The 19,481-nt window shown below is 28.4% G+C and overlaps 1 protein-coding gene across 1 annotated transcript in view; it reads right to left on the reverse strand.

Moving 5' to 3' along the window:
- The window catches only part of gxylt1a (glucoside xylosyltransferase 1a), a 205,095-nt gene that overhangs the window by 122,181 nt on the left and 63,433 nt on the right, over positions 1-19,481 (reverse strand). The gene's annotated exons all lie outside the window — the stretch shown is intronic.

Here is a 19,481-nt window from a genome sequence, read left to right on the forward strand (position 1 = left end):
TTGTTTCTAAATTCTTTACTTAGAATTCATCTGTTTACTCAGTAAAGTTTCTTTTAAAATTTTTACTTTAAACTTTGCATTCACTTGTTTAATCACAAAATGTTTTCGCACAAGATTTTTTTAAAATTTGAATTTGTACTTTACATTCACTCATTTGCACACTGAAGTTTTGCTTTACATGCAAATTTTATCAACAATTTTGAGTTTGTCACATTCGCTTGTTTAATCACTAAATTTTTGCTTTTGTCAAAGAAAATGATTCATGTGAGCTTTACATTTGTCCAATTGTTTACTGACGTTTTTCTTTCATCCAAGTATTTTTCTTTGTTTTACTTGTTTGCATGAAAAAGCTTTGCTCAGTTGTTCAAAAAACCTCTGTGAGAAAACACAATATGAGATATAATTTTTCTCCCATCTCATATTTTCCCTGATGTTTCCTATGGACTATGTTTATGATCATTTTGGAGCTTAACAGCCCCAGTGTGTATTAACATTTATTATATTTTGTTCTGCTGAAGACAAAAGAAAGTGAGTCAGGTGTGCAATGACATAATATGAATTTATTTTTGATGTATTTTTTTGTCATTCCTCACAGGATCTGAATTACATTCAGATAATGTTTACATTTGGGCAAAATGTGAATTATTGTGCAATCTCCTGAGTCTATTTTCAGACGTTGTAGGCTTTTTATTGTTTGTCAGATCAGCTGTGGACGACTGGTGGGACCAACTCTACCTCACACGCAAAAACCAGACGCCCCGTCTTCATCATTCAACCAGCAACTCAACGTGTGTTTGTGGACTAATAAAGAGCAGACAGGAAACCTGTGCTGATTTCGTTCTTCCTGACGGTTTATTATTGAATTCATTCGAGCGTTATGATTTGTTGTTTGAGAAGTGCTGGTGATCAGAAACCAAACGCTTCCTCTGATAATAAATGCTTCCTAAAGCTTAGAATATGTTGACATTTACACTCTGGTTGTGCTCAGTGAACTAGTTTAATTAACTATAGTTATTAAAAGCCATTTTAAGAACTTTCCAGATCAATTTCACACAGGAGCTTGTTTGTATAAACAACCAGTTTCAGCAACTTCAGTTTTTCTCAGTCTGGTTTTATTTTTGTTGATTTGGAGCAGCTGTTGTACATTTCAATTGTAAATTTCTGTACTTGTTCTTCGTCTGATTTGATGAATCTGTAGTCGTCTCTCTTGACCAGGTGAATGTGTGGTCATTGTGATATTTTGACACTGAATAAATCTTTTCTTCAAAACTTGTTCTTATTTTCATACTAATAAAAACTTTTTTTTTTTTAAATATAATGTTTAACATTTAACAGGGTTTCCGCAGGTCTTAAAAAAGAGTCTTAAAGTGCTTTTCTGTGAATTAAGGCTTTGAAAAGGTCTTAGAGCAGCAAGTCTTAAATTCATATGATCATGTGAAGAAAAGAGGGAAAACTCAAACAAGCAAAAAACAACTCCTTGATGCCGAACTGCCGTTAATTTGAAAGTGAAAGTAAAATGCGGACGGCGCTTTTACCGAAGGAACGCGAGAAGAAGACAGAAAACTGAAACGAACTAAAAACAAACAACTGCTAGATGCTGAATTACTGATAATTTGAAAGTGAAAGTAAAACTCGAGCTATACTTAGAGAACATATTGCTGTATTGTTTTCTCTTTGATTTTTTTTCCTTAAATTTTCTTTAGTTGGTCTTAAATTTACCCTCATAAAACCTGCAGAAACCCTGATTTAAGCCTGTGACTCGTCTATCAATGTTATTTGCTATTTCATGATTTCGAGGAATATTTGCTGTTAAATGAGCTGCATATAGAGGTAAATGTCTAGATCATAAATCACCACAAAATCAAAGGGAAAAAAACATTTGCGAATGAAATCAATACAATTATAATTGTAGATTAGTGCCTTAGCATTGGTGCTAATGTACTGCTAAAAGATGACAACATTTGAGAAACGTGTATGGATATATTCATTTTTTGAGTAGTTTTATTTTCAAAGAAGCATTTAAAAAGCGCAAGCGAATCTTAATTACTAAGTTTGTATTTTTAACATTTTTCATAATTTTGGTTTCGGCTTCAAAACTTAATTTGTACTTTACATTCACTGTTTGCTCCCTGAAAAAAAAAAAAAAATATATATATATATATATATATATATATATATACTTTGCTTTCACTCATTTATTAACTACAGTTGTATGTTTGTCTGAAAAAGTTGTTTTTTTGTTTTTTTTTCAAAATTTAGAATTTGTACTTTGCAATCTCTCTTTTAATCACTGAAGTTGAGAATACAAAGTACAAGTTCAAAAATGTGAAAAAAAAACTTTTTTTATTTAACCAAAAATGTTCTTGATTGAAAGCAAAAGTTAGTGATGAAAAGAGAGAATACAAAGTACAAATTCAAATTTGATTTTTTTTTTTACTTATACTTAGTATTCACTCATTTAATCACTTTTGCTTTGAAGAGTTTTTTTTTTTTTTACTTTGGTTTCGCCTAAGAATTTTATTTTCAAAATTTTGAAGTTGTACTTTACATTCACTGTTTGCTCACTGGAATGTAAAAAAATATCCACAATGCTAAATCATTAGTCCTACACTTTTGAATAAATAAATCAAAATTCTAGGAGATTCCAGGATATAAACAGATATTTGCATTCTCTACTTTAATCACTAAGTTTGGCTTATTTTTACATAATTTTGTTTTCACCTAAGATTTTTTTTTTTCCGAAACTTTGAATTTGTACTTTGCGTTCAACTAAAGTTGTACGTTCACCTTTTTTTTTTTTTTTTTTTTTTTTTTTTTTTTTTTCAAACTTTCTTGAGAGAATGCAAAGTACAAGTTCAAAAATATGAGAGAAAAAACTCATGGATGAACTAACTTTATTTATTAAATGTGTGAACGTAAAGTGTTTTTTTTTTTTTTTCCAGTGAGCAAACAGTGAATGCAAAGTACAAATTTAAAAATTTGAAAAAAATAATCTTGGGTGAAACCAAAAATGTTCTTGATTGAAAGCAAAAGTTAGTGATTAAAAGAAAGAATGTACAAATTTAAAATTTTGGAAAAAAAAAAATTCTCATTCTCAAATGCATTAGCTTGTTTAATCACTAAAGTCTTACTTTTCTCCAAGATTTGACTTTTTTTTTTTTATTTCATACTTAATATTTACTATTCTTAATTTTAAGTTTTAAGAAATATATATATATATATATTTCAGTTTTCTTAAGAGAAAATTGAAACTTGAGAGAATACAAAATATACATAAAAAGAAAATTAAATTGTTTCAAAAGTCTATTTTAGGACCAACAATTTAGCATTGTGGAATTTTTTTGACAAAACTTTTTCAGTGAGTAAACAGTGACTAAAGTACAAATTCAAAATTTTTAAAAGGAATTCTTAGGTGAAACCTAAATTTTAAATTTTAAATACATTTCTTGAAATCAAAAGTTAGTAATCAAAAGAGTGGATGCAAAGTATAAATACAAAATTTTGAAAAATTCTTTTGGGTGAAAGCAAAACTTTAGTTACTGAATGACCAAAGTATAAATTTAAAAAAAAAAAAGAAAAAAAAAAGGGGTAAAAGCAAAATTTAGAAACATTTTTTTGAGTGAAGGCAAAACTTGTAAAAAAAAAAGAGTGAATGTAAAGTATGTGTTATGGCCCCAAAGTGGTCTAGGGGTTCCTGGGTCGAACATTTAAAATATAGACATTAAAAAAAAACATATACATACAAGCAATGTGCAGGACAAAGATAGTGTACAACAAAAGTAATTTATTAAGGGTGGAAATGAAATGATTACAAAGGTTTGGTGGAATCAAAGAGAGTGATATATATGTACAATATTTACAGTCTTTACAGGAACAGAAAAACAAGACAAAGGGAAGAAGGGATGTGGGCGGTGCTAAATCAAAAAAAAAAAAAAAAACCCTCTAACTTCTTAACATCCCTCCCAATCCTGACTATGAAAAGAAAATGTAGATAGAAAAAGTCTTCAGTGTCCGAGACGCCCGAACTAAACTACACTTTCTAACCGATAAACAAAAGTACAAGTGGCGGCACGGGGCAAAAACATACACGAAAACAAAGCAACATAAACAAACAGGGATATAACAATAACACGTGATGGCAACAAAAAACAAAGCACAAAACAGCAATAACATGGGGGGCTGCAGGTGATCTGTGCACTTTTATCCAGGAGGGTCTTGTCCGATTGGGTGATGCAGGATGAGTGACGTCAGCAGTTAATGATGATTGACGGGTGACAGGACCAATGACGGGTAACTGGGAAAAGTGAAAGTAAACAGGAGAAGAGACAAAAACACATACAACACAAACACGGAACATGAATTCAAATTATGGAAAAAATCTTGGATGAAAATAAAATATATTATTATTTATTCTTTTTAATTTCTTGCCTTCACTCAAGCAAATGTTTCTAAATTTTGCTTTCACACAAGATATATAGAAACATTGAATTGAATTTTTCAAAATTTTGAATTTGTACTTTACAGTCACTGTTTGCTCACTGAAACAACAAAAAAAAATCCTCAATGCTGTTGTTAGTCCTAGTCTTTTGAAAAAAAATAAAAATAATAATAATAAAATAATTTGCATTCACTCATTTAATCACTAACCTTTGCTTTCAAGAAAATTTGTACTTTACAGTCACTGTTTGCTCACTGAAATTTAAAAAAAAAAAAAAAAAATTATATATATATATATATATAGATCCACAATGCAAAATTGTTAGTCCTAGACTTATAATAATAATAAATAAAAATTCTAGGAGATTCCAGGATATAAATATATATTTGCATTCTCTGTTTTAATCACTAAGTTTGGATTTTTTTTTTTTTCCAAAAATTTGAATTTTTACATTCACTGTTTGTGCAAAAAATAATAATAATAAATCACAATTTTAGTGATTAAATGAGTGAACACAAAATATAAATTCTTTATTAAATTTTTTATTAATTTTTTTTTTTCAGTGAGCAAACAGTGAAGGTAAAGCACAAATTCAAATTTTTGAAAGAAATTTCTTAGGTGAAAGCAAAATTTCAAAACATTTTCCTGAGAGAAAACTGAAACTTGAGAGAATACAAAATATAAATAATAAAAAAAACCCTTACATTATTTCTGAGCAAAGTAAAAAAAAAAGGGGTAAAAGCAAAATTTGGAAACATTTTCTTGAATGAAGGTGAAACTTAAAGTATGTTAATGTAAAGTATGAATACAAAATTTTGAAAAAAAAAATTCTTGGATGAAAATAAAACGTTAGTGAATAAACAAATGAATGCAAAGTATAAAATCAGAATTTTGAGAAATATCTTATTGGGCAAAATCAAAACTTTAGTGATTAAGTGAATGCAAAGTACATATCCAAAATTTTGGGAGAAAAAAACTACTTACTTGGATGAATATAAGACTTTATTTATTGAATGAGCAAAGTGTAAATTCACATTTTTTTCAGTGACCAAACAGTGAATGTAAAGTACAAATTCAAAAAAAAAAAAAAAGAAGTGTATCTTGCTTTCACTCATGTAATAACTGAAGTTGTACGTTCATCCAATAAAGTTTTTTTTTTTTTTTTCTCAAAATTTTGAATTTGTACTGTGCATCCACTCTTTTAATCACTAACTTTTGATTTCAAGAAAGAATTTCATTTATAAAATTTTGAGTTTGTACTTTACAGTCACTGTTTACTCACTGAAATTAAAAAAATAAAAATATCCACAATGCAAAATTGTTAGTCCTAGACTTTAAAAAAAATAAATAAAATTTCTAGGAGATTCCAGGATATAAACATATTTGCATTCTCTATTTTAATCACTAATTTTGGCTTATTTCTTCATAATTTTGTTTTACCTAAAAAAATTTGTTTTTTCAAAACTTCGAATTTGTACTTTACATTCGCTGTTTGCTCCCTAAAAAAAGATTTATACCTTGCTTTCACTCATTTAATAACTAATGTTGTACATTCGTCCAAGTAAGTTTTTTTTTTTTTTTTTTTTTTCAAAATGTAGAATTTGTACTTTGCATTCTCTCTTTTAATCACTAAAGTTTTGCCTTTGTCAAGAAGATACTTTCTGAAATTTAGATTTTACACTTAGCATTAGCTTATTTAATCACAAAAGTTTTGAAAACCAGAATTAAAAAATATATATATTGAGTATTGATTAAAAGAGAGAATGCAAAGTACAAATTCAAAAATTTGGGAAGAAAAAAAAAAAACTTTTTGATGAACATACAACTTTATTTATTAAATGAGCAAACACAAAGTGTTTTTACTTTTACTTTTGTCCGAGGTTTTTTTTGGTTTGTTTGTTTTTTTAATTCATACTTAATATTTACAAAGTTTTTCCACTCAAGCAAACGTTTCTAAATTAAATATTGCTTTCACACAAGATATATATATAAAAACATTTAATAAAAAAGTAAAAAATATTAGCTATAATATTTAATATATATATTTTGCTTTCACCTAAGAGAAATTTTTTTAAATTTTGAATTTGTACTTTTCATTCACTGTTTGGTCACTAAAAAAAAATGAATTTACACTTTGCATTTGGTCATTCAATAAATAAAGTTGTATGTTCATCCAAGTTTTTTTTTTTTTTTTTTTTTTTTTTTCAAAATTATGAATTCAGACTTTATATTGACTTTTTAATTACTAAGTTTTGACTTCACTCAAGAAAATATTTCTAAATTATTATTATTTTTCCCCACAAATTTTGAACTAAAGTTTTGCTTTCATTTCACTAATTTGGTTTTGTCAAAAAAATCCACAATGCTAAATTATTGGTCCTAAAATTTTTAAGACTTTTTAAAGAAAAAAAAAGAAAATTCCAGGATGTAAACAATAATAATAATAATAACATATATTATTATTATTATTTTGGATTCTCTCTTTTAATTATTAAGTTTTGCTTTCACCTAAGAAATTTCTTAAAAAAAAAAAAAAAAAATTGCTCATGGAAAAATAAAATAAAATAAAATAAAATAAAACAAAATAAAAATGAATTCATACTTTGTTCACTCATTTAATAATTACAGTTGTACTTTTGTCCAAGAAAGTTTTTTTTTTTTTTTTTCCCCAAAATGTAGAATTTGTACTTTGTATTTTCTCTTTTAATCACTAAAGTTTTGCCTTTTCTGAAATTTTGGTTTTACACTTAGCATTAGCTTGTTTAATCACTAAAGTTTTGAAACTAGAAAGAAAAAAAATATATATTCAGTTAGTGATTAAAAGTCATTTGTTCATTTCACTAATTTGTTTTTGTCAAAAAAAAAAGTCAAAAAACTAAATTATTGGTCCTAAAATAGACTTTTTAAAGAAAAAAAAAGGAAATTCCAGGATATAAACAAATAATAAAAAAAATAATAATAATTTACGTTTTTTTATATTCAGATTTTGCATTCTCTCTTTTAATCACTAAGTTTTGCTTTCACCTAAGAAATTAAAAAAAAAACAAAAAAAAACAAACAAACTTTTTGCTCATGGAAAAAAAAATAATAATAATAATAATAAAAATGAATTCATACTTTGTTCACTGATTTAATAACTAAAGTTGTACTTTTGTCCAAGAAAGTTTTTTTTAATTTGTACTTTGCATTCACTCTTTTAATCACTAAAGTTTTCTTTTTGCTGAAGAAAATGTGTTTCAAAATTGTGATGTTATACTTTGCGTTCACTTGTTTAATCACTGACGGACGTTTTTTTCCAAATTCATAATTTTTTTTAAATTCATAATTTACATTCACTCTTTTTATTACTAAATGTTGCCTTCACTCAAGAAAATGTTTCTAAATTTTACTTTCACCCAAGTTTTCAAAATTTTGAATTTGTACTTTGCATTCACAAAATTTTGATTTCATATTTATATATATGGATATGTTCCATGAAATTGAAATCTACAGCTGGTAAAACGCTCTTGTCTGGACCAGGTCTGTCATCAGTTTGTAGTTTTTATCAGTTTTATCAAGGATTGAATGAGCTGATCTTCTGTCATCATGAGCTCCAGACTCATCAGCTTCATTCATCCGTGAACTCCTTCATTTCCGTATGAGTGATTGTTAAGTGTGGTCGTGGGCTAATTAAGGCGTGTGATTGGCTCAGGTGTAATTAAAGGCGATCGGGTGACAGCGCTGGCATTTGTCACAGCATCAAGCAGCAGAAATGTCAGAGCGATAGCGGGTCTGAGAGCGGCTCGTCCGTAACCTTTAGCGCTGCCACCGGACGAAGCGTCTCGTTACGCGTCCGAGTCTCCGCTGGGCTCTGAGCTCCTGTAATGAGTCCGGCCGTGTCACTTCATGTATTTATGGAGCAGATGATCTTTCATATGCTAATTGAAGCGCGCGCTAATGGCTCTACTCGACGCCGGACGCCACATTATCCCGCAGATGATCTGAGGAGACGTCTTCATCGAGACACTGGTTTTGTCACCTGCTCTGATTAATGCACTGAACAAACCAAATCAGCAGCTGTTTTCACTCATCAGCATTTACTCACACTCACCTCTGATCTACAACTCAGATGACAGGATCAGGTCATTGCTGCTACTCAATGGTTTTGGACGTCATAAAATTCTGAAAAAAAAAATAAATAAAAATAAATAAATAATAATAATAATAATAATAAAACATTTCTGATTATGAAATTAAAAATAATAAAATAATTTAAAAATATAAAGTAAAATAAGTGTATTTAATGCAATATATGTCTACTAAAAAAATAAAATAAAATAAATAAAATGATAACTTGAATGCAACGTAAATCGATTTAGATAAAGCATTTACCAAATTCATAATGAAACCAAATCACTATGGATAAATGCCAAATATATCAACTAAAACATTATAAACTGAAATTAAATTAAATTAAATTAAATAATATAAAATAAAATAAGTGAAGTTGAGCTTTCAATGGATAATTTTAATGCAACAGAAGTTGGTTCAGATAAAAACATCTGCTAAATGCATAAAATAAAATAAAATAAACAAAATAAAATAAATGGATAACTTGAATACAACATAAGTTGCTTAAAAGCATCTACCAAATGCATAAAAAAAAAACAAAAAAAACCAAAAAAAAACGCATCTACCAATAAATTAAATAAAATAATAAATAAATAACCTGAATGCAACACAAGTTGCTTAAAACCATCTGCCAAAAATAAATAAAATAAAATAAAATAAAAATAAAAAATAATAAAATGCGAGCTCTAAATGAATAACTTTAATGCAACAGAAGTTGCTTCAAATAAAAGCATCTGCTAAATGCATAAAAATAAAAAATAAATAAATAAATAAATAAATAAAATAAAATAAATGGATAACTTAAATCCAACATAAATGGCTTAAAAGCATCTGCCAAATACATAAAAAAAAAATAATAAATTAAATTAAAAAAATAAATAAATAAAATTAAAAATGGATAACTTGAATGCAACATAAGTTGCTTAAAACTATCTACCAAATGCATGAAATAAAATAAAATAAAATAAAATAAATAATGGATAACTTGAATGTGACATAAGCTGCTTAAAACCAAACCAGGTTCTGTACTGGAATTAGTTCACCTGTTTCGAGTTTTCTGTTTTTTTGAGTCATTTGTTCATCTTATGGGGCGTCACGTGATGCTGATTTTGCTAAAATGAACAAAATGACTTGAAAAAAGATTCGTTCATTTTGCTGAACGAGACTCAAAGGTCCGAGTCGGTAAAATGATCCGAACTTCCAATCACTACTACGAATCACATCTAAGTTCATCGTCTGTGTACTGAGTACGGAGAAAAACTCCACCTTATTTTCTCCTACAACTTCAGAATCGTCCGACATCGTTGTACCTTTTGGTTTGTAAACAGTGTTTGACTTACTTGCACTTCCTTAGTCTTTGCGTGTTCGCTTTGTAAACACTGGGTCTGTAGTTCAGTGTGACCTTTTGATGTGATTCAATAGTACGTGAACGTGCATCCCAGAGCCTGTGCTACATGAGCTTTTGTGCTTAAAAAGTAAAAAATAAGCGATTGTTTCACTAAATAAGACCCTTCTTTTCCTCGTCTGGGATCGTTTAGAGTCTTTGAATCTGCATTTAAACTACATTTTGGAAGTTCAAAATTAGGCACCAATGAAGTCCATTATATGGAGAAAAATCCTGAAATGTTTTGCTCAAAAACATAATTTCTTTACGACCGAAGACAGAACATCTTAAATGATAAGGGGGTGAATAAATTATTTGTAAATTGTTGTTCTGGAAGTGGAATCTCCTTTAAGACCGAATTCAAAATCAATATTGTTGAGTATTTTAGGGCAGTTTATTGGAGACACAAAAGGCACCGAACACCAATGATGACCTGTTTAGCTGCTCTTTTTTATACAAAAACTGCTCTCGGTCCATTTCTACAATAACAGTACCAAGAAGGTACCAAGACAATCACACAAACCTCAGAGACTCGGTCCACACGTGAACTAGTTTCTCGGCTCCAGTTTCCGGTTTTCCCTGGAGAAGATGCAGGTGTGCCGGAAACACCACAGGGAATTCTGAGACCTAAAAGTGGAATAAGGAGCATTTCTGAGGAATGTTAACGTCTGCAAACCAGGCTAAAGCAGAAACTGAAGAGCGGCTTTAAGCATTAAAGATAAAATGCACTGCTTTGATTTCACACGCAGGAACACAATCATTCGGCCTGCGGCTCACATCAACACGGACACTCACTGACTAAAGGAAATCCTCCGGATATTGTGATTTAAAGTATGTAAATGAGAGCGAAAGTGTCGCCGCAGCAGGACTGTAAATGTTTGTCTGTGGGTCTCAACAGGATTAAAGTCATTAGAGTAAGTGATGGAATGATCTCATCTCACACACACACATGTATCTATCATCATTACTGTACACTTTCAATGTGACCGCAGCAACACAGAACAGTCAAAGTCAATCTCACTAAAGTTTCTAAGGGTTAATCCTGCTGTTAGTGCGGACAGAGGAACGTTTCACTCGTCTTTGGAAGCGGAGCGACTTTCAGTGTCAAATAAGGATGAAAAGTTTGAGAAAAGTCAAAATATTGAGATATAAACTCAGAATTATTAAAAAAAAAAAAAAAAAAAATCAATATCAGGATGTAAAGTCAGATTTTTGAGAAAAAAAAAAAAAAAACCCAAAATACTCAAATACTAAAAATTGTGGGGAAACTCAGAATTATGAAAAAAAAAAAAAAAAAAAAAAAAAAAAAAAAAAGTCAATGCAAAAATGGCAAAATTGTGAACAAAGTCAGAATTACATTAAAAAAAATATATACTAGGATGTAAATTCAGATTTATGAGAAAAAAAACATTGGAATGTAACTCAACTATGATGAAAAAAGTCAAAATATCAGGATGTAAACTCAGAATTACAGGGAAAAAAAATATTGGAATATGAGGGGAAAAATGGCATCAAAATACTGAGATGTAAAATCATTTAAGAGGAAAAAAAAAATCTAAATATTGTAATGAAAACTCAGAATTATGAGGAAAAATGGCAAACTTGTCAGATATAAACTCAAAATGATGAGGAAAAAAACACTGTGATGTAAACTCAAAATTATGAAAAAATATACTGGAATATAAATTCATAATTATGAGAAAAAAAGTTAAAATATCAGGACATAAACTCAGAATTATAGGAAAAAACATATTAAAAGGTAAACAGAAATTACTAGGAAAAAAACAATGGGATGTAAACTCAATTATGAGGGAAAAAATGGCAAAATTGTGAGAAGCAAACTTAGAATTATGAAAAAAAATCAAAACACTGGGATGTAAACTCAATCATGAAGAAAAAAATAATGGGATTAAGCTCAGATTTATGAGAAAAATATATTATACATAACTCATAATTATGGGGAAAACACTTTGGAATATAAATTCAGAATTACAAGGAAAAAAGTTAAAATATCAGGATATAAACTTAAACTTTATATTATAAACTTAGTAAAAAAAAAAAAAAAATCGAAACACCGGGATGTACAGTAAACAGAGAATCATTAGGGAAAAAATAATAGGAGAAAAAGACAGCAAAAAATGGGATGTAGACTCAGAATTATGAGCAAAAAATCATGATCTCAGAAATATGAGGGGGAAAATGGCCAAATATTGGGATAGAAACTCAGAATTATGAGGAAAAACAGCTAAATATTGTAATGTAAAATGGCAAAATTGTCAAATATAAACTCAAAATGATGAGTAAAAATAATATCAGGATGCAAACTCAGAACTCTAGAAAAACAATTTTGGGAAGTAAACTCAATTATACAATAAAGTAAGTAAACTCATAATAATGGAAAAAAAATATCAGGATGTAATGAAAAATACTGAAATATTGACAGAATTATGAGGAAAAAAAAGTATCAGGATGTAAACTCAGAATTATATAAGAAAAAAGCTAGTTGAATTATGAAAAACAAATATTGGGATGTGAATTTTGAATTATGAGGGGGAAAAATGGCATAATACTCAGATGTAAACTCAGAATTATGAGGAAAAATTACTGGGATACAAACTCAGAATTCTAAAAAAAAAAAAAAAGTCAAAATATTGTGATGTAAATTCAGAATTATGGAAAAAAACATTAGGACATAAACTTATGAGGAAAAATTGCAAATTATCAGGATATAAACTCAATTATGACAATTCAGTACTGGGACGTAAATTTTGAATTTTTTGAATATTTGAATATTTTGAAAAATAAACAAAATGTAAACTCAGAATTATGAGGGAAAAAAAAGGTAAACTCAGAATTTACTAGGAAAAAAAGAGATGTAAGCTCAGATTTATGAAAGAAAATATTGGCATGTAAATAATTATGAGAATTATGATGATGTAAACTCAAAAAAAAAAAAATGATGGGATATAAATGCAGAATTTTGAGGAAAAATGTCAAAATATTAAGATGTAAACTCAGAATTATGAAAAAAAAATCAAAATGTAAATTCAGAATTATGAGGAAAAATTGGTAAAATACTGAGATGTAAACTCAGTATTTACAAGCCAAAAAATTAAATTAAAAACAAAATTATGAAAAAAAAGTCAAAATATCAGGATGTAAACTCAAAATTCTAGAAAACAAATTTTGGGAAGTAAACTCATAATTATGGAAAGAATATCAGGATGTAATGAAAAAATACTGAAATGTTGACATAATTATGAGGAAAATGTCCAAATATCAGGACGTAAACTCAGAATTATGGAAAAATATATATCTATAAATACAATTTATATTTGGAATATTCAGAATTATGAGGGGAAAGAAAACAGATAAACTCAGAATTTACTAGGAAAAATAATGGGATTCAAGCTCAGATTTATAAGGAAAATATAATGGGATGTAAACTCATAATTATGGGAAAAAAAAAAAAAAAGAGAAAAACTCAGAATTATGAGGGGAAATGTACTACATATTGAGATATAAACTCAGAATTATGAAAAAGAAAATAAAAAAATAAAAATCAACAAATAAAAAAAAAAAAAAAAAAAAAATTAATATCGGAATGTAAACTCAGATTTATTAGGAGAAAAAAAATCCCAAATACTCTCACACTCAGAATTATGAAAAAAAAGTCAAAACTGAGATGTAAACTTAGAATTATATTTCTATTCAAACAGAATTCACTAAAACTAATAAATCAACTGTATGTTTGTTTGTTTTTTACACAACCTAACAGTCTGAACTCAAAATCAGCATCAACACGCCTCTATGAAACACTGAAGATGGAGTTTAAGGCGTCTTCACCGTCTGAAAATCTCTTCTGAGTGTCTGAATCATATATTGATCTCATCATTTAGCTGAAAATGAAACATGTCGTTCTTTCTCTTTCTCTGACGAACGATATGATCAGCACATTCATATGCACAGTTATTACTGTCTGCGGCACGAGGCCTGTTTTAATTCTTATACAACATTATTATGAGAGCTCTGTACAATACAGTGAATTTATTTCATTTCCTTTCCTTTCATGCCACCATACATGAGAATATTGAGTTAATGAAGCTCAGATCTTCTGCTGCTCTGGGATCAGGGTGCGTGTTATGACTGATCTGGGATCAGCCGTGAGGCCGCCAGACGTCGTTTCACGCGTCTCATTTCCGTCTCTATTATCATTCAGGACAGAGACGCATTTGTCTTGGTGTCGTAAACCATCTGCTGTACAAAAGCAGCTCAAAAATGAGTTTTCTGGCGTTATGATATTTTACTCACCGTATTGTGATGCAAATTCATCTCTCACTACGACAGGTCGTGTGTGATCTCGTCTTCAGAAATCCTGGACAAAACAAAATATTAATATATCAGGACATTTTTATTTACTTTTGCATGAAAAAAAAAACCATTTAGGCAAAATTCATTACTTAAAATAACAAACTTTAATCAAAATAAATTTATATAAATATAATAATATAATATAAACTTATTTTATTTCATCTAGTTTACAAGACATCTTTTTCATTTTCATTTATTTAACCTGATGTACCAAAATAACTCAAATTAATACTGAAATAAAATTGTAAAAAAAAAAAAAAACTACAACACAAAACAAAACACTCAGCACAAAACAACATATTTAAAAATAATAATAATAATAAAAATAAATACATCAACAAATAAAACAAATGACAAAACACAACAAAATGTTAACTGAAATAAAATAGAAAACATGTTAACTTCATTTAATTTGGCAAATCTCATTTTCAGGTAGTTTATCTTGTGTACTGAAACTAAAACAAAAATGATTAACAATTATAAAGACACTTCAAAAATTATTATATTTTATATTATATTATATTTTATATTATAAAAAAGAATTATATTTTATATTATATTTATTATTATATTATTATAAATAAATAACTGACAAAATGCAACAAAAATAAAATAAACATTAACTGCATTAAAATAATGTAAAAAAAGTAAACTTTTTATTTTAGCTAGATGCCAAGATAAAATGACTCATTTTAATTTAGTTTATCTTTAACTTCTAAAATTTAAAAAAAAAAAAAAAGAATAACAAACTATATTGAGATTTTAAAAACAAAATATTAAAACTGACAAAAGCCAAACAAAAATGAAATAATTAATATAAATAACATAAATATGCAAATAATCTTGATGTACTAAAGCTAAAATATGATTAACTATAGACGTTTAAAAAAAAATGAAGGAATAAATAAATAAATGCAACAAAAATAAAATAAAGATTTAACTGAATTAAAATAAAGAAAAAAAGTGAATGTTTTATTTTAGCTAGTTGCCAAGGTAAAATTACTCATTTTTATTTAGTTTATCTTTAACTTCTAAAATATCAAAAAAGAAATATAAATGAATAGAAACTATGATTAGATTAAAAAAGAAAAACTATTAAAACTAACAACAAACAAACAAAAATAAAATAAACATTAATATAAATAACATAAATATGCAAATAAATAAAACAAATGACAAAACACAAAATGTTAACTAAAATAAAATATAAAACGTGTTAATTTAACTTAATTTGTTAACTTAATTCAGCAAATCTCATTTTCATTTAGTTTATCTTAATGTACTAAAACTAAAACAAAAATGACTAACAACTAAATAAATAAATAAATAAATAAATAAATGACAAAGTACAACACAAATAAAATAAACATTAACTGGATTAAAATAAAGTAAAAAAGTATACTTTTTATTTCAGTTAGTTTCCAAGGTAAAATTTCTCATTATAATTTAGTTTATCTTTAACTTCTAAAATAACAAAAATAACAAAAAAAAAAAAAAAAAAAAAAAAAAAAAAAAAAACCCTGGAATAAAAATTAATAAAAACTATATAGAGATTAAAAAAAAAACCTAATAAAACTAAAGAATAAAAAAATTAAAAAATAAAACAATTATATAAATAACATAAATATTCACATAAATAAAACAACTTACAAAACACAACAAAATTCAATTTAATTCAGCAAATCTCATTTTCATTTAGTTTATTGTGATGTGCTAAAACCAAAACAAAAATGATTAAAGATAAAGAAATGATTAATAAAAAAAAATAACAATAAATGACAACTTCAAAAAAAAAAAAAAAAACATTAACTGATTTTTTTTTTTAAGTAAGTTTATTTTAGCTAGTTGCCAAGGTAAAATTACTAATTCTTATTTAGAGTATCTTTAAAAAAAAACTGAAATAAAATGAATAAAAAAACTATATAGAGATATAAAAAAAAACCTAATACAATGGACAAAAACCATACAAAAATAAAATAAACATTAATAGACATAACATAAATATGCAAATAAACACTGAAATAAAATATTAACAGTTTCAACTTATTTTATTTCAGTTTTATTTCATTAAGTTTAACTTGACAAACAAAAAGAACTAAAACTGACATAAAAATCAATTAAATATATACACTACCATTCAAAAGTTTGGGGTCAGTAAGACTTGTAATAGTCTTTAAAGAAGTCTCTTATGCTCATCAAGGCTGCATTTATTTGATTAAAAATATAGAAAAAAAAAACAGTAATATTGCAAAATGTTTTTACAATATAAAATAATGTTTTTTTATTTTAACATACTTTAAAATAGAATTTATTCCTGTGATGAAAAGCTGAATTTTTATCAGCTGTTACTCCAGTCTTAAGTGTCACATGATCCTTCAGAAATCATTCTAATATGCAGATTTATTATTAGAATGATCAATGTTGGATAATATCAACAGTTGTGCTGCCAAATATTTTTTGGAACCTGTGATTTTTTTTTTTTCAGGATTCTTTCATGAATAACAAGTTTAAAAAGTACAGTGTTTATTCAAAATATAAATATTTTATAACAATGTAAATTATTTATTATGAACTTTTAATAAACTTTTAATTATTAACTTAATACATCCTTGGTGAATAAAAGTATTAATTTCTTTAAAAAAAAAAAAAAAAAAAAAAAAAAGAAACAATACAAATGTACTGACCCCAAACTTTTGAACGGTAGTGTATATATATATATATATGGCAAATGGCAAAATAATGAATTAAATATATATATGGCCTGGCCCATCAGAATCACTGATCTAAACCAGTCCTAACTCTGATCTATGAAACGTTATGTTAGGACGTACAGATGAATCACACTGGAAATCTCACTAACGAGTCGCGCTGAGGTTGATGGGAGCTCGTGACCTTCTGTGCGGCGGCAGGTGACGCTGGACGTCTGCGCTCATTTGCATTCGGCGCTCAGCACCTCTGATCTCTATAGAGGTTATATTTCACTGCTCTGTCAGAGTGTGTGTGTGTGTGTGTGTGTGTGTGTGTGTATAAACCCCACGGGAACACCAAAACAAACATGTTAGCATGCTAGTTAGTGACAGCTCCAGCAGATTTCAGGCTGTGCGGCTCGCATTTGTTCAGGAGGTGTGAGATTAAAACGGGTCAAACGCCTCGAGCGCAGAAATCCAGCACCGGAGGAACGACAGAAACACAGAACGAGACGCTTTCATGTCAGAAAACACATTTCTGTGTGAAATGAACAACAAAACCTTGGAGAACATACTGACAGCTTCACTGGAGCCGTTTCCTTCTGAAGAAAATACATCTGAAACCAGCCTAGGACGATTCCCAAACACATCAAAACAGACCAGTCTATTAGACCAGATCATCTTAAATCGCATTAGGCTGGTTTAAGATGGTTTGTCAACAAAATTGTTCACCCTTTATAACAACTTACTTTATTCACAATACATATAATGACCAAAACACAACTTAAACCAGTCTAAGATGGTTTGCTGGTCACAAATGTGCCCCCAAACCATAAACACAAACCAGTTTCATCATGCTGTTAGACCAGCTAACTATCATATGTTGGTTTAAGCTGGTTTCTGTTTGGCATTTACAATTACACAATTTATACAACACATATGATGACAAAAGCACAACTTAAACCAGCTTAAGATGGTTTATTGGTCCCAAAAACATCAAAATAGACCAGCCTATTTCGCCAAACCAGTTAACTACCTTAGGCTGGTTTATACAACACAACTCATATGAGAACATACTAATAGTTTACCAGTAATTCCTCAACTAAAACCAGCCTAAGATGGTTTGCTGGTTTTAGGTGGTTTTTCAACAAAGTTGTGCAGCATTTACAATTACTCAACACATATGGGAACATATCAATAGTTCACCAGCAATTAAACCATTCTGATGACAAAAACACTAAAAAACAGCCTTAAGCCTTAAACCAGCCTAAAATGGTTTGCTTGTCCCCAAACACATCAAAACAGACCAGGCTGTTACTACTAAAACCAGTCTAAGATGCCCAAAATTCATCAAAACAGGCTGTACCTGCTAACCACCTTGCACTGTAAAAAAATAAAAAACACAATTTGTTGAGTCAGCTTAAAATAATTTGTTCCCCTGCTGCCTTAAAATTTTACGTTCAGTCAACTCAAATAAGTTTAGTCAACTTGAAATGTTAAGTTGTACTAAGTAACAACTTAGATATTTGTGTTTGCTAAACTTAACAGACAGTAAGTAACCCAGCTGCCTTAAAGTTTTTAGTTGATTCAACTCAAATATCTCAGTTGTCACTTAGTGTAATTTAACATTTTAGGTTGAATAAACTTTTTTTTTTGAGTTAACTGAACTTAAAATTTTAAGGCAGCCAGGTTACAAATAATTTTTTTATATAATATGTTTTATATAACACAACTCATATGAAAACATGCTATCAGTTTACCAGTAATTCCTCAACTAAAACCAGCCTAAGATGGTTTACTGGTCCCAAATGTGTCCAAAAACCATAAACACACACCAGTCAAAAAGGTTTATTCATAATGTTAGACTAGGTTGGTTTAAGGTGTTTTTTCAACTAAATTGTGCAGCATTTATAAATAGTAATTTTATACAACACATATGATGACAAAAACACAACTAAAACCAGCCCAAGATGGTTTGCTGGTCCCAAAACACATCAAAACAGACTAGTCTAGTTGGCCACCTTAGGCTGTTTCAGCTGGGTTTTCAACAAAGTTGTTGCCATTTACAATTTCTCATTGTATACAAGACATATGATGACAAAAACACAACTAAACCCAGTCTAAGATGCCCAAAAAAACATTTTACCAGTAATTAAACCATTACTGATCACAAAAAACACAACTTAAACCAGCTTAAGATGGTTTATTGGTCCCAAATGTGTCCAAAAACCATAAACACACACCAGTCAAAAAAGTTTATTCATAATGTTAGACTATGCTGGTTTAAGGTGTTTTTTTCAACTAAACCAGCCAAAGATGGATTGCTGGTCCCAAAACACATCAAACAGACCAGTCTAGTTGGCCACCTTAGGCTGGTTTAAGATGTTTTTCAACAAAGGTGTTGCCATTTACAATTACTCACCTTATACAACACAAAACTAACACAAAACTAAAACCAGTCGAAGGTGCCTAAAACACATCAAAACAGAGC

This window comes from Labeo rohita, chromosome 25 (genome assembly GCF_022985175.1).
Source record: "Labeo rohita strain BAU-BD-2019 chromosome 25, IGBB_LRoh.1.0, whole genome shotgun sequence".
Classification (NCBI taxonomy): Eukaryota; Metazoa; Chordata; class Actinopteri; order Cypriniformes; family Cyprinidae; genus Labeo; species Labeo rohita.